This window comes from Copadichromis virginalis, linkage group LG7, assembly GCF_057382275.1.
Source record: "Copadichromis virginalis isolate Kocher_CV1m ecotype Utaka linkage group LG7, C_Virginalis_male_GT1.1, whole genome shotgun sequence".
In the NCBI taxonomy this organism is placed as follows: Eukaryota; Metazoa; Chordata; class Actinopteri; order Cichliformes; family Cichlidae; genus Copadichromis; species Copadichromis virginalis.
Genome location: NC_140624.1, coordinates 36,837,501 through 36,860,217, shown reverse-complemented (window position 1 = coordinate 36,860,217; position 22,717 = coordinate 36,837,501). Strand labels below are relative to the sequence as shown.

The 22,717-nt window shown below is 40.9% G+C and overlaps 1 long non-coding RNA gene across 1 annotated transcript in view; it reads right to left on the bottom strand.

Annotated features, from left to right (window-relative positions):
• The window catches only part of LOC146705554 (uncharacterized), a 41,012-nt gene that overhangs the window by 958 nt on the left and 17,337 nt on the right, over positions 1-22,717 (bottom strand). The gene's annotated exons all lie outside the window — the stretch shown is intronic.

The window sequence follows — 22,717 nt, the reverse complement described above, 5'->3', positions numbered from 1 at the left end:
AGATCAGGGTTAACGAGACGGGGGGAACCAAGCTGCACACACTAACATAAGACAAAGACCTTCACAATAAAACAGGAAACATGAATTACCAAACAAGCATGCAGACTTTACATTGAGAGACAGACAGAGAATGACACATGGAACTAGACATATACTAAGCAGACCCAACCGAAGAACAATCCTAAACACAGACATGAAACTCTAATAATAAACATCATAATCATCATCATCATCATTAACACAACAAGAGAACAAGAAAACAATCCCTGATGGAAAATTACACCAAAACATAATAAACTCAAAATACTGGGTCCAACGGACCCAGAACCGTGACAGTGAAGGTATTTCTCATAAAACAGACTCACCTATGGGAAAGACACTATAACAATTAAAACCTTTCACCACTATTTTTTAGAATTAGACTTGGGAAAGAATCCTGCAATAAATGTACACCTAATGAAAAGTAAAAAAACGTTACGAGAAAAAGGAAATCTGAAAAATGTATTTGAAACTTCAAACAATATAACTGCTGAAATTGATAAAAGCAACATACAAAATCATAAAAAATGCAGATAGTGTGACATAAAGTCACTGACCACTCGTTACCACCGAGGGATGCAGAAGAGCATCTCTTTATGCACAACACATCGGACATCAAGGCAGTTGAGTTAAGGCAGCAGAAGACCACACTGTGTGTTCTTCCTATCAGCTAAAAACAGGAAACTAAGGCTACAGTTCACGAGGGCTTGCCAAAACTGAGGAACAGGATATTAGAAAAACTTTTCCTGGTTTGAGACATGATTTCGGCAAAATCCATTACACACCCGCGACGATCGGCTCGTCGTGGGTGTGTAATGTCATGGGGAATGTTTTCTTGGCACCTTTTGGACCCCTTAATACCAACTGAGCATTGTTTAAACACCACACACTAACTGAGTATAGTTGCTGGCAATGTAAATCCCTTCTTGGCCACAGTGTACCCATGTTTTGATGGATGCTTCCAGCAGGATAATATACTATGTCACAAATCTCAAATCATCTCATCCTGGTTTCGTGAACATGATACTGTACTCAAACGACCTCCACAGTCGCCAGACCTCAAACCATAGAGCACCTTGGGGATGTGGTATAAGAGAAAATTCAGATGAATAGTTGACAAATCTGCAGCAACTGTCTGATGCTATCATGTCAATATGAACCAAAATCTCTGAGGAGTGTTTCCAGCACCATGTTGAATCTATGTCAAGAAGAATTAAGGCAGTCCGCAAGTCATAAAAAAGCCCAAACCAGTACTAGGAAGGCGTACTTAAAGACACGTACCTGTGACACAAGCCTAAGAGTATGTGTTTCTATCTGATTTCAACTGACAGTGTGTTACTGGCCTTGCTTTTTCATACATATTTGAAAAAATGATTTGAAATGATTTGAGTAAGAACTCTCAAGCAATACATGACAGTATTCAGGAAAGTTTGAGCTCTGTAGTTCGGATTAACAAAACTACTAACTGTTTTGATAAGTTGTGAGATTTAGATGAGAAATACAAAAAATGCAATGACAAAACATCTTTAGTTGTGAAGTATGTATGAAAACAATAGCAGTGTGTACAAACACAATTGGCAAGACTAATGTGGGGGTGAACAAATGCATTCCTGAATTGAGAACTGCATAAAGAGTGGTAAGCATGACATCCTTGATGTAAGAATTGCATCCAAGTAGTTGATGTAGTTATCAAAGATGCATTCATCAAAGATACATTTAGTGAGTCAAAATCTTGCTGTTAAATAAGGGTACTTTCACGGTTATTCTCGATTGTTTTGGTATAATTTTCACATCAGGAATGTCATTCTCACTACTTTTCAAGGAGTTCTTGAAACATTTAATTCATATCATACTTCACTTGTGCTAAAGACAAAACATTCAAAACCTTTTTCACATGTGTCAAAACATGCAAAGTCAGTCAATCACTTCAACTCTGTGACCAATAAATAAAACCCCTTCACCACCTTTCAGACACCAAATGGTTTTTACCCATCAGCCTTAAAAGGCTCGTGGCATATTGCTAACAGCCCACCAAGCGGGCAGTATGAACACCCAAATTTGTGAATGTGATAACTCAAGGACAAGGCAATTTTGAAACTGATACCATCGGTATCAGTACCATGTACTAAAAATCGCAGACTAGCTTGAATCCCAATCACCTTGATCTCAGGTTGAAGTCACCTAGAAGTTTGAAATTAATATGAAGCTTATTTATAAGTTCAGTAAGAAATATCTTTAATCTGCCATATATGGGATATATATAAAAAAAAAAAAAAAACACCCAGCACGCCCCTGCGGGCGGTTTATCCTTCAAGCTCGGGTCCTCTACCAGAGGCCTGGGAGCTTGAGGGTCCTGCGCAGTATCTTAGCTGTTCCCAGGACTGCGCTCTTCTGGACAGAGATCTCCGATGTTGTTCCCGGGATCTGCTGGAGCCACTCGCCTAGCTTGGGAGTCACCGCACCTAGTGCTCCGATTACAACGGGGACCACCGTTACCTTCACCCTCCACATCCTCTCGAGCTCTTCTCTGAGCCCTTGGTATTTCTCCAGCTTCTCGTGTTCCTTCTTCCTGATATTGCTGTCATTCGGAACCGCTACATCGATCACTACGGCCGTCTTCTTCTGTTTGTCTACCACCACTATGTCCGGTTGGTTAGCCACCACCATTTTGTCCGTCTGTATCTGGAAGTCCCACAGGATCTTAGCTCGGTCATTCTCCACCACCCTTGGGGGCATCTCCCATTTTGACCTCGGGACTTCCAGGTTATACTCGGCACAGATGTTCCTGTACACTATGCCGGCCACTTGGTTATGGCGTTCCATGTATGCCTTGCCTGCTAGCATCTTGCACCCTGCTGTTATGTGCTGGATTGTCTCTGGGGCATCTTTACACAGCCTGCACCTGGGGTCTTGCCTGGTGTGATAGACCCCAGCCTCTATGGATCTTGTGCTCAGAGCTTGTTCTTGTGCTGCCATGATTAGTGCCTCTGTGCTGTCTTTCAGTCCAGCTTTGTCCAGCCACTGGTAGGATTTCTGATATCAGCCACCTCCTCTATCTGCCGGTGGTACATACCGTGCAGGGGCCTGTCCTTCCATGATGGTTCCTCGTCTCCCTCCTCTTTCTTGGGTTTCTGCTGCCTGAGGTATTCACTGAGCACTCGGTCAGTTGGGGCCATCTTCCCAATGTATTCTTGGATGTTCCTTGTCTCATCCTGGACTGTGGTGCTGACACTCACCAGTCCCCGGCCCCCTTCCTTCCGCTTAGCGTACAGCCTCAGTGTGCTGGACTTGGGGTGAAACCCTCCATGCATGGTAAGGAGCTTTCTTGTCTTTATGTCAGTGGCTTCTATCTCCTCCTTTGGCCAGCCTATTACCCCAGCAGGGTACCTGATCACGGGCAGGGCGTACGTGTTGATGGCCCGGATCTTGTTCTTACCATTCAGCTGACTCCTCAGGACTTGCCTGACCGTCTGCAGGTACTTGGTGGTTGCAGCTTTTCTAGCGGCCTCTTCATGGTTCCCATTCGCCTGCGGGATCCCCAAGTACTTGTAACTGTCCTCTATGTCTGCAATGTTGCCTTCTGGTAGTTCAATCCCCTCAGTTCTGACTACCTTCCCTCTCTTGTTCCGTAGTCGGTATCCGTAGCCAGTCTTGTTAATGATCTCACTGAGGGGGTTCAGGCCTATGCAGAACAGCAGTGGGGACAGAGCATCTCCTTGGTAGATCCCGCACTTGATGGTGACTTGTGCTATGGGCTTGGAGTTGGCCTCTAGTGCTGTACGCCACATCCCCATTGAGTTCCTGATGAAGGCTCTTAGGGTCCCATTGATCTTGTACAATTCTAGGCATTCCAGTATCCAGCTGTGGGGCATTGAGTCATAGGCCTTCTTGTAATCAATCCAGGCAGTGCACAGGTTGGTCAGTCTGGTCTTGCAGTCTCGGCTGATTGTTCTGTCTACCAGTAGCTGGTGTTTTGCGCCTCTGGTATTCTTGCCAATTCCTTTCTGTGTCCCGCTCATGTATTGACCCATGTGCCTGTTCATCTTAGCCGATATGATGCCTGACAGGAGCTTCCATGTAGTACTGAGGCAGGTTATTGGTCGGTAGTTGGAGGGGACCGGTCCCTTCTTGGGGTCCTTGGGGATCAGGACTGTCCGGCCTTCAGTTAGCCATTCCGGGTGTCTCTCGTTAACTAGCATCTGGTTCATTTGTGCTGCCAGACGCTCGTGGAGTGCAGTCAGCTTCTTCAGCCAGTAGGCGTGAACCATGTCGGGCCCTGGTGCTGTCCAACTCTTCATACTGGAGACCCTTTCTTGGATATCTGCCACTGTGATGGTTACTGGACCCTGTTCAGGGAGGTCGCTGTGGTCTGCCCTCAGATCCTCTAGCCACTGAGCATTGCCGTTATGGGTTGCATCCTTCTCCCATATGCTCTTCCAGTATTGCTCCGTCTCCAGCCTTGGTGGTGCTGTTCTCTTATTTTATATATATATATATATATATATATATATAAAAAAAAACACCCAGCGCGCCCCTGCGGGCGGTTTATCCTTCAAGCTCGGGTCCTCTACCAGAGGCCTGGGAGCTTGAGGGTCCTGCGCAGTATCTTAGCTGTTCCCAGGACTGCGCTCTTCTGGACAGAGATCTCCGATGTTATTCCCGGGATCTGCTGGAGCCACTCGCCTAGCTTGGGAGTCACCGCACCTAGTGCTCCGATTACCACGGGGACCACCGTTACCTTCACCCTCCACATCCTCTCGAGCTCTTCTCTGAGCCCTTGGTATTTCTCCAGCTTCTCGTGTTCCTTCTTCCTGATATTGCTGTCATTCGGAACCGCTACATCGATCACTACGGCCGTCTTCTTTTGTTTGTCTACCACCACTATGTCCGGTTGGTTAGCCACCACCATTTTGTCCGTCTGTATCTGGAAGTCCCACAGGATCTTATATGTATATATATATATATATATATATATATATATATATATATATATATATATATATACACACACAGTGGGGCAAAAAAGTATTTAGTCAGCCACCGATTGTGCAAGTTCCCCCACCTAAAATGATGACAGAGGTCAGTAATTTGCACCAGAGGTACACTTCAACTGTGAGAGACAGATTGTGAAAAAAAAAAATCCATGAATTCACATGGTAGGATTTGTAAAGAATTTATTCGTAAATTAGGGTGGAAAATAAGTATTTGGTCACCTCAAACAAGGAAAATCTCTGGCTCTCACAGACCTGTAACGTCTTCTGTAAGAAGCTTTTCTGTCCCCCACTCGTTACCTGTATGAATGGCACCTGTTTGAACTCATCATCTGTATAAAAGACACCTGTCCACAGCCTCAAACAGTCAGACTCCAAACTCCGCCATGGCCAAGACCAAAGAGCTTTCGAAGGACACCAGGAAAAGTATTGTAGACCTGCACCAGACTGGGAAGAGTGAATCTACAATAGGCAAGCAGCTTGGTGTGAAAAAAAATCAACTGTGGGAGCAATCATCAGAAAATGGAAGACATACAAGACCACTGATAATCTCCCTCGATCTGGGGCTCCACGCAAGATCTCATCCCGTGGGGTCAAAATGATCATGAGAACGGTGAGCAAAGATCCCAGAACCACACGGGGGGACCTGGTGAATGACCTGCAGAGAGCTGGGACCAAAGTAACAAAGGTCACCATCAGTAACACACTACAACGGCAGGGAATCAAATCCCGCAGTGCCAGACGTGTACCGCTGCTGAAGCCAGTGCATGTCCAGGCCCGTCTGAAGTTTGCCAGAGAGCACATGGATGATACAGCAGAGGATTGGGAGAATGTCATGTGGTCAGACGAAACCAAAGTAGAACTTTTTGGTATAAACTCAACTCGTCGTGTTTGGAGGAAGAAGAATACTGAGTTGCATCCCAAGAACACCATACCTACTGTGAAGCATGGGGGTGGAAACATCATGCTATGGGGCTGTTTTTCTGCCAAGGGGACAGGACGACTGATCCGTGTTAAGGACAGAATGAATGGGGCCATGTATCGTGAGATTTTGAGCCAAAACCTCCTTCCATCAGTGAGAACTTTGAAGATGAAACGAGGCTGGGTCTTCCAACATGACAATGATCCAAAACACACCGCCTGGGCAACAAAGGAGTGGCTCCGTAAGAAGCATTTGAAAGTCCTGGAGTGGCCTAGCCAGTCTCCAGACCTCAACCCCATAGAAAATCTGTGGCGGGAGTTGAAAGTCCGTGTTGCTCGGCGACAGCCCCAAAACATCACTGCTCTCGAGAAGATCTGCATGGAGGAATGGGCCAAAATACCAGCTACTGTGTGTGCAAACCTGGTAAAGACCTATAGTAAACGTTTGACCTCTGTTATTGCCAACAAAGGTTATGTTACAAAGTATTGAGTTGTATTTTTGTTATTGACCAAATACTTATTTTCCACCCTGATTTACGAATAAATTCTTTACAAATCCTACCATGTGGATTCATGGATTTTTTTTTCACATTCTGTCTCTCACAGTTGAAGTGTACCTCTGGTGCAAATTACTGACCTCTGTCATCATTTTAGGTGGGGGAACTTGCACAATCGGTGGCTGACTAAATACTTTTTTGCCCCACTGTATATATATATATGGAGGGTGAAGGTGGTCCCCGTGGTAATCGGAGCACTAGGTGCGGTGACTCCCAAGCTAGGCGAGTGGCTCCAGCAGATCCCGGGAATAACATCGGAGATCTCTGTCCAGAAGAGCGCAGTCCTGGGAACAGCTAAGATACTGCGCAGGACCCTCAAGCTCCCAGGCCTCTGGTAGAGGACCTGAGCTTGAAGGATAAACAGCCCGCAGGGGCGTGCTGGGTGTTTTTTTTTTAATATATCCCATATATTAGGGGTGCAACGATATTCGTATCGATATTGAACCGTTCGATACAGTGCTTTCGGTTCGGTACGCATATATATCGAACAATACAACATTTGTCATTTATTTTATCAACTTTCCTTCTGACGGTGCTGTCTGTGTGGAGCGCTCAGTGAATCTGCGTTCGACTACTCCGCCTAGGCTGCACTGTCGAGCGCAGATCCACTGAGCGCTCCACACAGACAGCATAGTCAGAAGGAAGAGCGCAGGGCAAGCTAGCAAGACAGAAGTTAAGCTCTCCTTGCAACATGGACCTCCCCCACCCTCATTCAGATTTGGCGTTTGGAATTATTTTGGTTTTCATGTGAAGTATGACCCTGAAGGTAAGCGAGTCATGGACTAAAGTAAAACAGTATGTTGGATGTGCCATGCAATGCTCAATTACATGGGTGGGAGCTAGTGTGTTAGCGCAGTTAGCTCGTTAACGTGTTGGCCGTCTAGCCCCATGCACGGGGCGATCGGCGGTAGCTCGTTAACGGAGATTTGCCGTGTTGTGGCGTTAAGGTTATTTCAACGAGATTAACCTGAAAGCACTAGTGGGAACACAACGAATATGACTGCACATTTACGCCGACATCATCCTAGTGCAAAGACAAAAACAACAAGCATGCTACTAACTTTAGCCGAGTCATTTAGACAGCTGTTAGCACATGATTCTCCTTATGGGGACCTGATATGTTTAATATGCTGCTGAGAATATAGCCTAGAAGAAGCGGATAGTATAGCTTTTATTTTGGAAAGAGACATTTCTCTGTAATAAACTCTCTTTTCCAAAGATGAGTGATTCCTCAATCAGATACAGGGCTTGCAATATCGCTAGCCCGACATCCTGGAGCTAGCGATAGCGGGCTACCAAAATCTATCTCTTCCCTGCCCGTCGGGCTATTGTAGGAAGGAAAAATATATGTCAATGCTTTTGCATTCTTTCGGAAAGGTAGCTGGGTAATTATGTCATTGGCATCGGTGAGCCACTGTCAATATGTGACATATTGAAATCGCGTTTGAATTTGCGCTTGTTTTTTTTGCTTTCACTTTGCAAGCGTGCGAACTGTGTATAGAGAGCGACAGCACTGATCTGTGAGTGATGATAATTTGTGCACCAATTCCTCTGACATCGTCTTATTAATCGTTAGCTTACTATGCAAACATGACAAGTGAAATCTCCCGCAGCAAGCTTAAACATGTGAGAGGTTGATCGCGCAGAGAATCGCTGAGCTTATGTGAGTCCGTGTGTAAAAGGAGCAGGATATTTATTTTAGTTCTGCTGAGCCAAATAAGACAGGTCAGGGTGAAGAAGTGACAGCCAAAGAAAAGCTTACCACAAAACGGAGAAGTTATGACAAATCAGACTATAAGGCAAAAAGAAAGTGCAGCTTTATGGTTTCATGGACAAAAGAATTTCTGTGGCTGCAATATGACGAGCTAAATAACCACGGCTGCACATAAGTGGTCCGCAGGTGCGCATTCGCTGTCAAAATAAAAAACACACACAAGGGTTAGGGTTAAATTTAAAAACTGTACTTTTGAGTTAAAATATATATTTATAATTTTAATAAATGACAAATTAAAAAGGCATGAACATTTTTTTGTATCGAAAAAATATCGAACCATGACACCAAAGTATCGAACCGAACCGTGAATTTTGTGTATCGTTGCACCCCTAATATATATATATATATATATATACATAGCCACTTTATTAGGTATGCCTGTCCAATTACATCAACTCAAAGTATTTAGGCATGTAGACATGATCAAGAAATCCCGCTGAAGTTCAAACTGAGCATTTCAATGGGGACGAAAGGTGATATCAGTAACTTTGAACATGTTACAGTTATTAATGCTGCGGACTGGTGTGAATCTCTCAGAAAGTGTTGATCTACTGGAATTTTTCAACATAACTTTCTACAGTTTACAGAAAAATGGCCTGAAAAGGAGAAAATATCTAATGACTGGCAGTTCTCATGCACATTAATTGCACTTTAAAGAAGATGGGTTATAGTGTCAAAAAACAACACTGGATGGCACTCCCGTCAGCTAAAATCAGGAAACTAAAAATACAATTTGACTTACTAAAATTGGACAATGGATGATTGGAAAAGCACTGTACTCAAATGCCCTCAACAGTCATCAGACCTCAGTCCAGTAGAGCACCTTTGAGAGGTAATCTAAGGAGTTTGGAAGGAAAAGCGACTGGACTTCTTTAAGTTTCTTAAAGAGAGACGTTTTCACCTCTCATCTGAGAAGCTTCTTCAGTTCCAAGACTCTTGTAGTTGTAGTGAGAATGACGTTTGCTATGTGTGAATTGCACCAAAGTGATCGAGAAAAACCGTGAGTGAATCAAGGATACTAATTCAAAGCTGTGAGTGAATCTCTTGTTTAAGTTTATGATAAGATAAGATAAGATAAGATAGAACTTTATTAATCCCTCGGGTGGGTTCCTCTGGGAAATTCGATTTCCAAAAAAGCACAGCACCGACAGAAGTTACAGAGTTACAGAATATTATATATATATATATACACACACACACACACACACACACACACACACACACACACACACATATATAAATACAGAGACAAATATAAATAAAATATACAAAGGGGATAAATAGAATAAATAGGAATAAAAATAAAAATACAAGTGAATTGCACATTTCAAGTATTGAGTCTATTGCACTGTTGACTATTTACAAAAAGTATTGCACAAGGTATTGTACAGTGAGGTGAAGAGGCACTACAGCTTAGTTGTTCCCCCCTCCTTTGTCCTCCTGTCTCCCCTCCCTCTCCCCTCCAGAGAAGAGTTAAACAGTTTGATGGCGTGTGGGACAAAGGAGTTTTTAAGTCTGTTAGTTCTTGTCTTGGGGAGAAGCAACCTGTCACTGAACAGACTCTTCTGGTTGTTTATGGCCGTGTGCAGAGGATGCCCAGCATTGTCCATAATGTCCAGCAGTTTCTTTAATGTCCTTTTCTCTGCCACTGTCACCAGAGTGTCCAGCTTCATGCCGACCACAGAGCTAGCCTTCCTGATCAGAGTCCTTCTTTGCTGTGCTGCTCCCCCAGCACACCACAGCATAGAAAAGTACTCCAGCAACCACTGACGGGTAAAACATCCTCACGAGCTTCCTGCAGATGTTAAAAGACCTCAGCCTCCTGAGGAAGTACAGTCGGCTTTGGGCTTTTTTATACAGGTGCTCTGTGTTGCATGACCAGTCCAGTTTATTGTCCACCCACAGCCCGAGGTACTTGTACTTGTTGACCACCTCCACCTCCTCCCCCTCTATCTGAACCGGCAGTGGACCTTCTCTGGACCTCCCGAAGTCCACAACCAGTTCCTTAGTCTTTGAGGCGTTGAGTTGCAGGTGGTTTGTGTGACTCCATGCAACAAAGTTCCTCACCAGACTTCTGTACTCCTCTTCCTGATCATCCCAGATACACCCCATGATGGCTGTGTCATCTGCAAACTTCTGAATGTGGCATAATTCAGAGTTGTAGCAGAAGTCAGAGGTGTACAGGGTGAAGAGAAGAGGGGACAGCACAGTTCCCTGTGGTGCTCCTGTGCTGCTGACCACAGTGTCAGACGTGATGTCCTTCAGCCTGACGTACTGTGGTCTGTCGGTGAGGTAGTCGGAGATCCAAGCCACCAGGCAGGGGTCCACCTCCATCCTGTTCAGTTTTTCCTGAAGCATACAGGGCCGGATGGTATTAAAGGCACTGGAAAAGTCAAGAAACAGGATCCTGACCATGCCTTTTCCCCCATCCAGGTGTGAGTGGGCTCTGTGTAGGAGGTACAGGATGGCATCCTCCACTCCGACACCCGCCTTGTATGCAAACTGTAGTGGGTCCTGGGCATGTTGTACCTGTGGTCGGAGGAGGTTGAGGAAGAGCCGCTCTAGAGTCTTCATAAGATGTGACGTCAGTGCCACCGGTCGGAAGTCATTCAGCTCATTGGGCCGGTTCCTTTTGGGGACCGGGACGATGCAGGATGTCTTCCATAGGGCGGGCACTCTCCCCAGTCGCAGACTGAGGTTGAAGACTCGTTGTAGCGGCTCCCCAAGTTCAGCAGCACACGCCTGATTATAATCTTAGACATTATGTGGTACTGATTTACATTTAGCACGACACCTACTCTACTGTAATTTGTAGTCTGCCCATGTACTATGGCTGTACTGGCTTCTATGGCTGTTACAAATGCTTCACTAAAACAGCCAACTTCTTTCAACCAGTGACAAGACTTTTTTGCTGCTAAATTAGTATTCGTAAACAGTGTTTCATGGTCATCCTGCTATTTCAGGTAAAGGTTGTAAACTATCCTCTCAGTCCTATTATCAGTCCCAGGCCTCAAGCAAACACCTCAAACAAAAACATTTGCAGATTTCTGAAATGCAATTTTCTACTTGCTTGTATATTTTTTCAGAGACATCCACTTAAAGTATGTGTGTCCTTGCCATAGGCCTCATGTTTTGGTAAAGATAATTAATGAATCATCCTTTCCTGTACAGTTCCAAGACCTCTCTTAGACAATGAAGGACCCAGACTACTGTTCTGTATTTTATTTATCATCCTATTTAATAAAGGATATTTTTCCTGTTTTAGCCTTGCTTCTATGACTAAAGCAGCATCATATGGTTTTCCAAAAACCACATCATGCCTTAATTTAAAATCTGATCAACAAATTCTGATGCATGAGATAAGATCCTTCTGAGAGAGGTAGGAAAAAAGGGTAAAATATCTCTGCAACAAATCATTTAAGTTCCTCCTAAAAATTCTGCTTTTAGCCTTTGCTAAAAATTGGACTGCATTCCTTTCTTCTGAATCCATCCATGAAACTGCGGAGGTGAACCATGAAGATTAGTTAAGCCCTTGGTCACCGTGGCTTCACAGGCTTAGCAAACCCCAAATCTGTGATCTCTCTTGTAAGCTCTAAACAACTCCTCCTGTTACCATAGTGCTGCAACTACTGACTAATTTCATAGGCGTTAGGCTTAGGGGTTTGCATTTTTCAATAGTTCCCTTTTTTGGAACTCATAGTCATGGACCTGTAGTTGTCCAGAGCATTTGAGTAATATATGAATGTAAACTATGTCTTATGAATCCAAACAACCATGAGTACAACTACAGTATGAAATGTGTATGACTATGAATTGTTTAAACTAAGAAGATGTGTCATTTTAAAATCACAAACAGAATAATTTTAAATAGTTAAATCTGAGAAGAGTTAACTATTGTAAATATTAGACTCTTTTTGGGTGGCCTGTCAGGAGGGTATCAGTATTTGTATGTGTCTTGCTTGCCCAGAAGGCCCCAGAGCATAATGCAAGCAGAGACACACCAAAACCCAAATGTAGTGTGTCATTATTGAATAAATAGTTAAATCTGAATGTCCACTCAGAACAACATTACTCAGCTAGCAGTTTTATTTCCTGGATTGTATTTGTCAGTTTCTTTGATTCAGTAGAATTTGTCAAAGCATTATCTGAAATCGTTCACTTTTGACATTTGTGATTCTTTGTTAGTGTTTAGAAATGTTTTAGCATATCTGGGCAATGATTCACCACAATTTTCTATAATTTGAACAATTATTGGTTGTACATGTCTTTGTGATCAAAACTGTTTGTTTCTTCTCAAGTGTCTAAGCATCCCGTGCAGAATATTCCATTTTGTTGTTTAAAATCTGCCTCTGCCATGGTTGTAAATCAGGAGTGTGCCTATTGTTAAAGCATTTTGAACTCGAGGGCAACAAAGTTACAACAATTTGTGAGCACGGAGGCTTCTGCTCAAATAAACACTGCTTGGGTTTTTGACAGGGGTAACAGCCTGCTCATGAAAGAGTGAATGAGTGAAATGAAAAAAGAGGGTTAAATAGCTTCTGCTCAAAAGCACAGTACTATGTAAATTATCATATTTCCCCATACACATTTTTTCTGTGATGATTGCAACTCACTTTTAGTTAATTGAAATAAAAACAATATTTTTTGAAAAAGAATCCAGATGAACTGAAAGGTTTTTCTGAACTTGGAAAACCAACTTTCATAATTATTTAAAAAAATAAATAAAATAAATAGTAAACATATTTGTAATCACAACTTGACTGACAAGGGTTTGACAGACCTGGCTATTAAGACTTTCAATGTCTGCATATCTTTAAGCCAGCTGTATTCAAAAAGTGTATTATGATTTTTCTTAATCTTACCTCTGACCAATGTCAGTGTCTGTTTGTTTATAACAACAAAAAGACAAAATTAACAAACTAAAAGAAGAAAAACAAACCCATACAAAACAAAACTGAAAAGGACAAAGATCGCTTCTGTTTAACATTTACATGCTCCCACTGGCACAGATTATAAAGAACAACAAAATAAACTATCATAGCTATGCAGATGACACACAAATATATATCACAATGTCACCAGGAGACCGAGGCCCTGTACAGGCTCTTGGTAAATGCATTGAGGAAATCAATGACTGGTTGTGCCACAATTTTCTCCAGCTAAACAAAAACAAAACTGAGGTAATAGTCTTTGGCGCCAAAGAAAAACGATTACAGGTCACCAGAGAACTTCAATCTATACATCTAAAAACCACAAACCAGGCGAGAAATTTGGGTGTAGTGATGGATGCAGACCTAAACTTAGAAAAACACATTAAGACAATAACAAAGTCAGCTTACTATCACCTCAAGAATATATCAAGGATAAAAGATCTGATGTCTCAACAGGACCTGGAAAAACTAGTCCATGCTATCATCTTTAGCAGGCTTGATTACTGTAACAGCATCTTTACAGGTCTACCTAAAAAATCAGTCAGACAACTACAGCTCATTCAGAACTCTGCTGCTCGAGTCCTCACTAAGACCAAAAAAGTGGACCACATCAGTCCAGCTCTGAGGTCTTTACACTGGCTGCCTGTCCGTCAGAGGATAGACTTTAAAGTTCTGATGCTGGTCTATAAAGCTCTGAATGGTTTAGGACCAAAATACATCAGTGACCTCCTGACCCAGTATGAACCTTCCAGATCCCTCAGGTCATCTGGATCCGGTCTTTTATCAGTTCCCAGAGTCAGAACCAGACACGGAGAAGCTGCATTCAGCTTTTATGCTCCTTATATCTGGAACAAACTCCCAGAAAGCCTCAGATCAGCTGAAACACTCAGTTTATTTAAATCCAGGTTGAAGACTCACCTGTTCTCAGCTGCATTTGAATAAAGCACCAAATCCACACTTTTAAGCTTAAATTTCAAAACTTACATTTAACTACTGATTTTATCTACTGTTCTGATTTTATCTGTTTTGATTTTATATACTGTTTTGTTTGTTTGTTAGTTAGTTTGTTTATTAATTACCAGTACCTCCTGTTCGACTCCCATCACCCTTTGGAACACAAACTTGGAGTAATTAGGACCCTACACCACCGGGCAGAACATGTTCCCTCTAAGCCTGAAGGAAAAAAGAAGGAACACACACATGTAAAGGAAGCACTCAAAACGTGCGGCTATCCTAAATGGGCGTTCTTAAAGTCAGCAAAGAGGCACAGAAAAGAAGATCAGACACCAGTGAGGGAGGATAAGAAGGACAGACGCAACAACATTGTCATCCCTTATGTAGCCGGTGTATCAGAAAAACTCAGGAGAGTTTTCTCCAAGCACGACATCCCAGTGTTTTTCAGACCCAGCAACACGCTCAGACAAAAACTGGTTCACCCGAAAGACAAAACGCCAAAACACAGACTTAACAATGTGGTGTATGCTGTACAGTGCAGCGAGGAATGCCCAGACCTCTACATTGGAGAGACCAAACAGCCACTTCACAAGCGCATGGCACAACACAGAAGAGCCACCTCCACAGGACAAGACTCAGCAGTCCATCTGCATCTTAAGGAGAAAGGACACTCTTTGGAGGATGCCAATGTTCACATTTTGGACAGAGAGGACAGATGGTTTGAAAGAGGAGTGAAAGAAGCATCTATGTCCACTGTGAGCGACCATCTTTGAACAGAGGCGGGGGTTTACGACACCAACTCTCTGCCATCTATAATCCAGTTTTGAGATCCCTTCCCAGATGCCTTAACGCCCACTCACATCCTGGGCCATCTGACCTCAGGAATTCGCATGATAAGGTGGGGCCAGGTTTCACAATGAACACACCCGAAACCCTGGCTGATTGGGACCCACACCCAGTTTCACACCTTGGCTCAGGCGATTAGAGGATCATCAGGGGGTCATTTTGTCCCTCTGTGGGGGGAAACTCCCACTAGGTTTATATCTGGGACTCTCCACCATTTGACCTTAGAACTGAAGAAGCTTCTCGGATGAGAGGTGAAACGTCTTCAAGTAACTTAAAGAAGTCCAGACGCTTTTCTTTGCAAGCTCCTTTGACTGTTTGTTAATTAGTTAGTTTGTTTGTTTGTTTTAATAAATTTTAAATCATGCTTTTTATTTGTTTTTGTTTCTAATGTCTCTGTAAAGCACTTTGAATCACTTTGTTGTTGAATTGTGCTATACAAATAAACTTGCCTTGCCTTGAAAACTAATTGAAGCTAATGAAAGAAAATGAATAATTATAATAATTCTGGTGCAGAACAAAACAAATATTTCTCATTCTTTGTTAGCATTCTAATTATTATTATTATTATTATTATTATTGTTGTTGTTGTTTTTGTTGTTGTTATAAACTTTTATTATAGCTTGTATCACAAACTTTGCTTTCATAATAATCCCTGTGTAAGTCATAACATGCAGACTTGTCCATCTAATTACACTGTTTCTCAGTCCCTGGTCATTCTCACCACTGTTAATGCATTTCTCAAATCAGAACACATTTCCCACCTACATTAGCCTTTCTCATTGTGTTTGAACACAGTGCTGTTTTTTATACATACTTTGCTACTAAAGACACTCAATGGGTTGGGTTTCTCATCTGATTCTAACAACTCATCAAAGCAATCTATACTTTTGTCACACAGAACTAAACATCTCTAACTATCCAAAATATGCTTTGGGATTGCCTTAGTGTTTTCAGTCAGTGGTAGCAGTTAAAGTTGCCCTCCATTTGAAAGCAAATAAAGACATATGTTTGTTTCAAAGGCGCACTACACATCACTGCTTTTTACACAAAAGAATATACTATTCTATGATGTAGTGTGATTTTACTGTATTTTACTGTAGTAGGTGTTTCGGGGGAAGAAACGTTTTTTTGTTTTGAGGGGGTGTTTGTGTTTTTCTTTTTGTAAATTATATAACTATGTAAATTATCAGTTTCCGAAGTTTAAATATTTTCTTGTTGTGGGCTTTCTGATTCACAAATTTTCAGGGGTGATTTGTGACAAAAGGATAGCAGCAAAAGTGAAAGGCAAGCGAACAAGAGAGTAGTGAGACCTGGTGTGATGTATGGTTTGGAAACGCTGGCATTGACAAAAAGACAAGCTGCAGAGCTAGAGGTAGGAAAGGATGCTAAGGTTTTCACTGAGATTGACCAGCAGGGACAGGATTACTAATGAGTTTGTCAGAGGGACAGCTCAGACTGAATTGTTTAAAGACAAAGGTAAGGAAGGCAAAGGAGGAGGAGGGATAATGGATCTATTGGACAAAGGATGTTGAAGATGAAGCTGTCAGCGAGAGGAAAACACAGAAAAGATTCATGGACGTTGTGATGGAAGCATTCAGACGGTTGGTGTGACAGAGGAGGATGTTAAGGGTGGAATGAAATGGAGGCACATGATCTGCTGTGGTGACCCCTAAAGGAAACAGCCACGTAAAGAAGATGGAAAAGAAAAAGATTTTAGTTTTCCTGACTTCAGTAATTAGATTTTGTAAAGTTTTTATTTTTTTAAAAAGAAACTTTCAGATTTCACCTTTGTGTCTAAATACTTTTTATTGTACATTAGGCCACACTTTTTGTGGTACTCTTACAAAATCAGTGAAGTTTAGCTAAAACCATTTTTTGTCTAATTATGAAGAATATGCGCAAGTTCAATAAGGAAGACCTGTACTTACTCATCAGTCTGCTTTTCTGTTCTTTTGTCAGTGCCACGTCTCCACGCTGTCAGTCTTAATACTGATATCCTCACTTTAGTCCAATCGTCTTCTTGCCCGCTTCGTTGCGCCAATCAGCCTCCACTCTGCGAGGTTTAAATCTGTGCTCACTGTCATTCTTCCTTTCAGACTCTCATTTCCTCTCCTCCCTCCATCTCACAGAAACCTCAGTCAAAGCTCTGTCTTCATTTTTACAACCACCAGCAACTAGACTAGATCAATGTCTCTATCTACACAAATCATGTTCAGTTCTTCCAAGCAATCTCTTCTTATTGACCTTAAAACACCGGTGAAAGGTTTTTATTCGTTGGTCACAAAGTTGAAGTGATTGAACTACATTAAGTTCTCAACTGTACAGATTTGAACATTTCCCAAAATTGTTCATACAATCTAGCAAAACCCCATAAATAATCTGCTTTTCCAAACCCAGTAATTAATGTGTCAAAATTATGTTTTTTGTGTCAATCAATGAATGACTGCCACTTTTTTAACTCCAAATAAAGTTTTCTGGTTAACCAAGAACAACACCAAGAGAATGACAGTCATTCACACTCATCATCCAAAACAGAGTTTTGATCAATTACCAAAGTAACATTTATGTCTTTGAATTGAACCTGGATTGCCTTGATTGATGATTTGCAAATATAATAAAGCTGTATTTTATTCACAATTGAACAAGATATGTAAATTTTTTATACTGCAAAAAATGTACAATTTTAAGAAAAATATTAGCTCCCAAATGTTGGGATGGGGGAACAAAACAATAATTTGCAACTATTTAGCTTCACTGGCAACAGGTCAGTAACACTACTGCAGAAAGAGAATTTACAGGTGGCAGAGTTTCTCAAAAATAAAAATCTGCATATACAAATTGTGGATCAGTTTCAGAATAATGTTGTTTAACACTTAAACTGTAAACTGTAAAACTGGAAAGACTTTCTTAATATCTAAAAGATTCAGCGAATCTGGAGAAATTACCATGTGCAAGACATGAATACTGGATGATCTTCAGGTGTTCAGGCAACACTGCACTGAAACAGACTGATTCTGTCATGGAAATCACTGCATGGGCACAGGAGCACTTCCTCAAATCATAATCTGTGAACACAGTTGACCGTGCCATAAATGCAGGTTAAAGCCAAATGTGAACATAATCTAGAAACACCGACCACCTTCTCTGGGCCAAAGCTCATTTTAAATGGACTGAGGGATAGCACAAAACTGTCCCGTGGTCACACAAACCAAAATTTGACATTCTCTTTTGGAAAACACAGACAGCGCATCCTCAGGACTAAAGACGACAGGGAACGTCCAGCTTGCAGTTCTGATTATATGACGGTGCACTTTTGCTTATTATTGAACCATCATCTTGTACATCTGAAAAGACTGTTGATGCCATCAAATTCCAAATGAGACATTATTTTTCTTAAATTTCTATATAAATAAGGGTTTATGAGATCAGCAAATAATTTCATTCTGTCTTTATTTACATTTTACACAGTATGCCAACATTTGTAGAACTGGATTAGTACGTCTTTTATTTTAAAAAGTTTTGTCCTGCATATTTTCTCTGACAGGGAATGTTTTCAGTATCCTACTATTATGAATTCTAACAATAACTTAGTGTGTATCATATTGGGAATCTTCTCTTGATGATGGTTTAAAGAGCACACAGCTTTATTCATTCTTTTTTTTGCAACAAAAGGGGAAAAAATATTCTTTCTCTCACAACACATGCAAATGTTTTTCTTCGCAAATGTAAAATCTTGTGCTTAATTTGAATACACAATGAAAAACTGCAGTCAGTGCTACTTATCCGTTCAGCGTCGATGAGAGCTTGTAAGACAAGAATATTATGAATTTAGGAGATGGCGAATGTGCTTGTAGACACTCGCTGTTAATCTAAAAAAAGGAAAAAAGTGTTAGCACCTGTTTAAGGTCTGCTAGTATATTATTTTGTAGGACATATGCTATTTTGTGAAATGCATCTGCAAAGCTGAGAGCTTCAAAAATGTTGCAAGACATGCGCCAAGACCATTTAGAAGAATTAAAAAACTTTGATAAGATTATAAGACAGGCCTATAAAATAATAAGATTATGCCATAACTCAACATTTCTGTAGCTTTACAGCTATTAAATAGGCATCTTTTTTTTTTAATTCTAAAGAGATTAATACCTGATGTTGACAGCAATGATTGGTGATCCCCCCCTGAGCAGAGATGTGGGTGTTTTCATTCTAGTATCCCTTTGCCGGCTTTCTTGCCTCTGCAAAGCTGTCCAACTCCTGTCACACTGGAGTAGCAGCAACAAGAGAGGAACAGACTAGGGCAGGGATTTCTAAAAGCCTAATGCAGTGAACAGCATTGTGGCTTTGACCCCTGGTGTGACAGAAATGATGGAGTTGATAATCTGGGTGACAGTGGGCACAGACTCTTTTGATTCTCCTTTCCTTCAATTTACAGCTATGTGCGCTGTCAGTCGGCACTTTGCAGCTGCTCTTTCTGTGCTTTAGACCCTTTGTCAGCTAGCTTTAGCCTTGTCAGCATAAATTCTACTTATATTTAAAGACACATTTTCTGATGGAGGAATGTATGTAAGCGATACTGACATGCAAAGAAAATATTATACCAGCGTACATCCTTAGAAGATATTATCTGAATGACCCTTTCTCACCTCAAAAGACCTGTTGTGAAACTAATCCAAGGCTGTACTTAGTAGTCCGTTACTGGTCTGTTCCATTCCGATCCATTAATGGCTGAGTTGTTACATGGCTAAAAAGTAATGTGTGCAGTGAGTGATAAACAGCATCCATATGCAGATTATATTATACATTCTATATGAGTCTGTCAAATTAAAAAAGCAGAGCGCTGCTGTTATTTGAATTTTACTTGTATAACAATGTAAACAATACAGCCTCTCTGTTTTTACACCTTTGTATTTTAGTCAGGTAGAGCAGCAATGTTTAATTAACATCTAACCAGTCAGTACAGATGCTGCTAATCTCAGTGACTAAAGATCCATTACTAATCAAGCTTTATGAATGCTTAACTTCTCACCTTGCTCTAGCATTTCACATAGTTGTTGTCTGTTGAGAGGATACGGTACAATAAACCTTTGATGTAGTAATTGATCCTCTATAGTAAGAAATTAAGCAAGTCATCACTCGTAAAAACGTTTACATAACTTTCAATTTTCAATAAGTAATTTCTTCTATATAGATCGATTTTTGTCATCAGAAAAAGCAAGAACACATCTTTTGTTTTTACTGCTTTGATTCCTTATGTGTGTTTACATCAAAAGTCTCGAGTGTGATAGCAGGGTCTGGTGTCTCCCCTAACAGCAAAAACCCTCTGAAGTGCATAACTCTGCGTTCATGAGATCTCCTCTGGGTCCTGGCCAAGTCGAGGAGCTCATCAATCTTTTTTTGGTAGTGATCTCACTTTTCTCATCCAGATAAATGGAGGGTATGCTTTAAATCTCCTTTGGTTCTCCCCCTCTCCCTCCTTGCTGCTTTCACTCCTGCTCTCTTCTCTTACCATCAAACAAGCAGCTCAGTCAGTAGGCTCCTTGGGCCTGGCACCGCTGCCAACACCAATGTGATCAGTTGTTGCCAAATGCGAGGCGGAGTGGTAAACTTAGCTAGAATGTCCATTTTTCCAGAAAGTCCCTTGTAAGTCTTTTTATCAGTTGTTGTTGCTGTTCTGCTTTCTGCAAGGTCAGCTTTTGTTGAAATGAAATACTATAGAATGGGATTTATGATGATCCATTATGTCAAGTTGAATAAACTTTTATGCAGCTGCCACTATTCAGTGCCACAGGACATATTTGTTGGAAATGAAAAGGCTACATGAAATAAAATGCTTTTAAAGCTAGCAAAGGTTTGATTTAGATAAGAACCAAAAATTAAAAGAAATGAAAGACATAAAATCATTATCAGAATCAGATCAGATCAGAATCAGAAACTTTATTGTCATTGTCATGAGAACAACGAAATTAAGAATGGTCCCCGATCATTGCATCATCCCTAGCAATATCAAAATATAAATAAAACAATAAAATTCAATAAATAAAATAGATAGAATACTTAAAATACTAATAAGATATAACAGTAAAACATTCACATACATTCCCACACACATGCTTCAGACCGTGCATAGATTAACACAAGAGTGGCGTGATGGACATTTTTTTGTAGTATTCAGATGTGTTATTGCAGTTGGATAACAGCTGTGTTTGAGTCTATTAGTCCTTGCTCTGATTGCCCTGTACCGTCTGCCTGAGGGCAACAGTTCGAACAGGGAGTGGCCAGGATGTGAGGTGTCTTTTATGATGTTTTGGGCCTTTTTAAAACAGTGGGCGTTGTGTAGAACTTCCAGTGTGGGGAGAGGGCAGCCAGTGATCTTTTGGGCGGTGTTAATGATCCCTTGGAGTGCATTAGATTCAAAAGATATGTAAAACTGCTAAATATTATATTTACTGGAGGAAACGTGCTTCCGTGAATATTGATGCACTTTACAGAACCAGATATAGGGTAACTTCTCCTCTGAACTGGGTCAAGCTGTGTGTTTTTTCAAACACCCAAACAAAAGTTTTATGAACTAAGTTTAGATGACTCAAGTCAGTTGTATTTATATGTCATATTTTCACACAGGATGCACCAAAGTGGGCAGCAGCACTGATAGAATTTTACATTACAGCTGGCAAAACAAATGAAACCAAAGGACATGAAATGATAAAAAGATATTGATATTACACTAAAGTTAAAGAAAATATAAATATTGAAAATACTAAAATGAAAAATAGGTGAGGAATAAAATTTTGCTTTGTCTGAATTGAAAAATGGTACTAAAGCCGTCAATAGCGTCGGTATATACTACTACTACACTACTACTATATACTACTACTATATTGCTTTCATTGAAGCACTACAACAATTAAGTCCATTATCCTTAACCATAGATGTAGCCCATACCCTGAAAAAAAACAAGAACTCACACACACCTCTGACCCCTGACCTTGAGGCCAAGATCACTGAGATTCAAATTTATCAGAGATTTCTAATAGATACACCTACAGTATCAGTTTGGGTAAAAAAAAATTAATTCAGTTGTCAGAATTATTATTTTTTCTTCAATAAGTATTTCATTGCCACCAAATGACAGATTCCTTTGACACTGTGAAAACCAGGGTGTTCACAATCTATCGATGCTTTGTCAGAGTAATAGTGATGTGTGGGTCGCAAACGAAATGGCTCTCAGTACCGCCTCTTTGAAGTGAACGACGCGAGCCATTTTTTTTCTTCTTTCTCTCACCCTCTCTCTCTCTGTCTCTCTTGCACTTTTTTTCGCTTCACTCCGACAGAGCGGGAGGGAAAGAGAGAGAAAGAGAGCCAGAGACAACAACAAGAGACATCATCACATTAGAAAGGTATAGTAATCATCCACAACTATTTGCAGTTGCAGATAATAAAGGATTCAGAAAGTTTATTCATGCAGTTAATCCTATGTATGCAATTCCAAGCAGGAAAATACTCTCCCAAAAAAATCCTCCCAGGCCTATATGACAGAGAATGAGCATCTTCCTTTTGTTTTGCATATTTTAAGTTATATTTTATTGTGTTGTGGATTCTAGTGTTTTGTGTTGTTTCACTTTAAATTTGTTTAAAAGGAAAAAGCAGAAAATGTAAATAGTTTAAAGTTGAAATGTAAATAGTTGTTTTTTGTATTTTATAATTTAT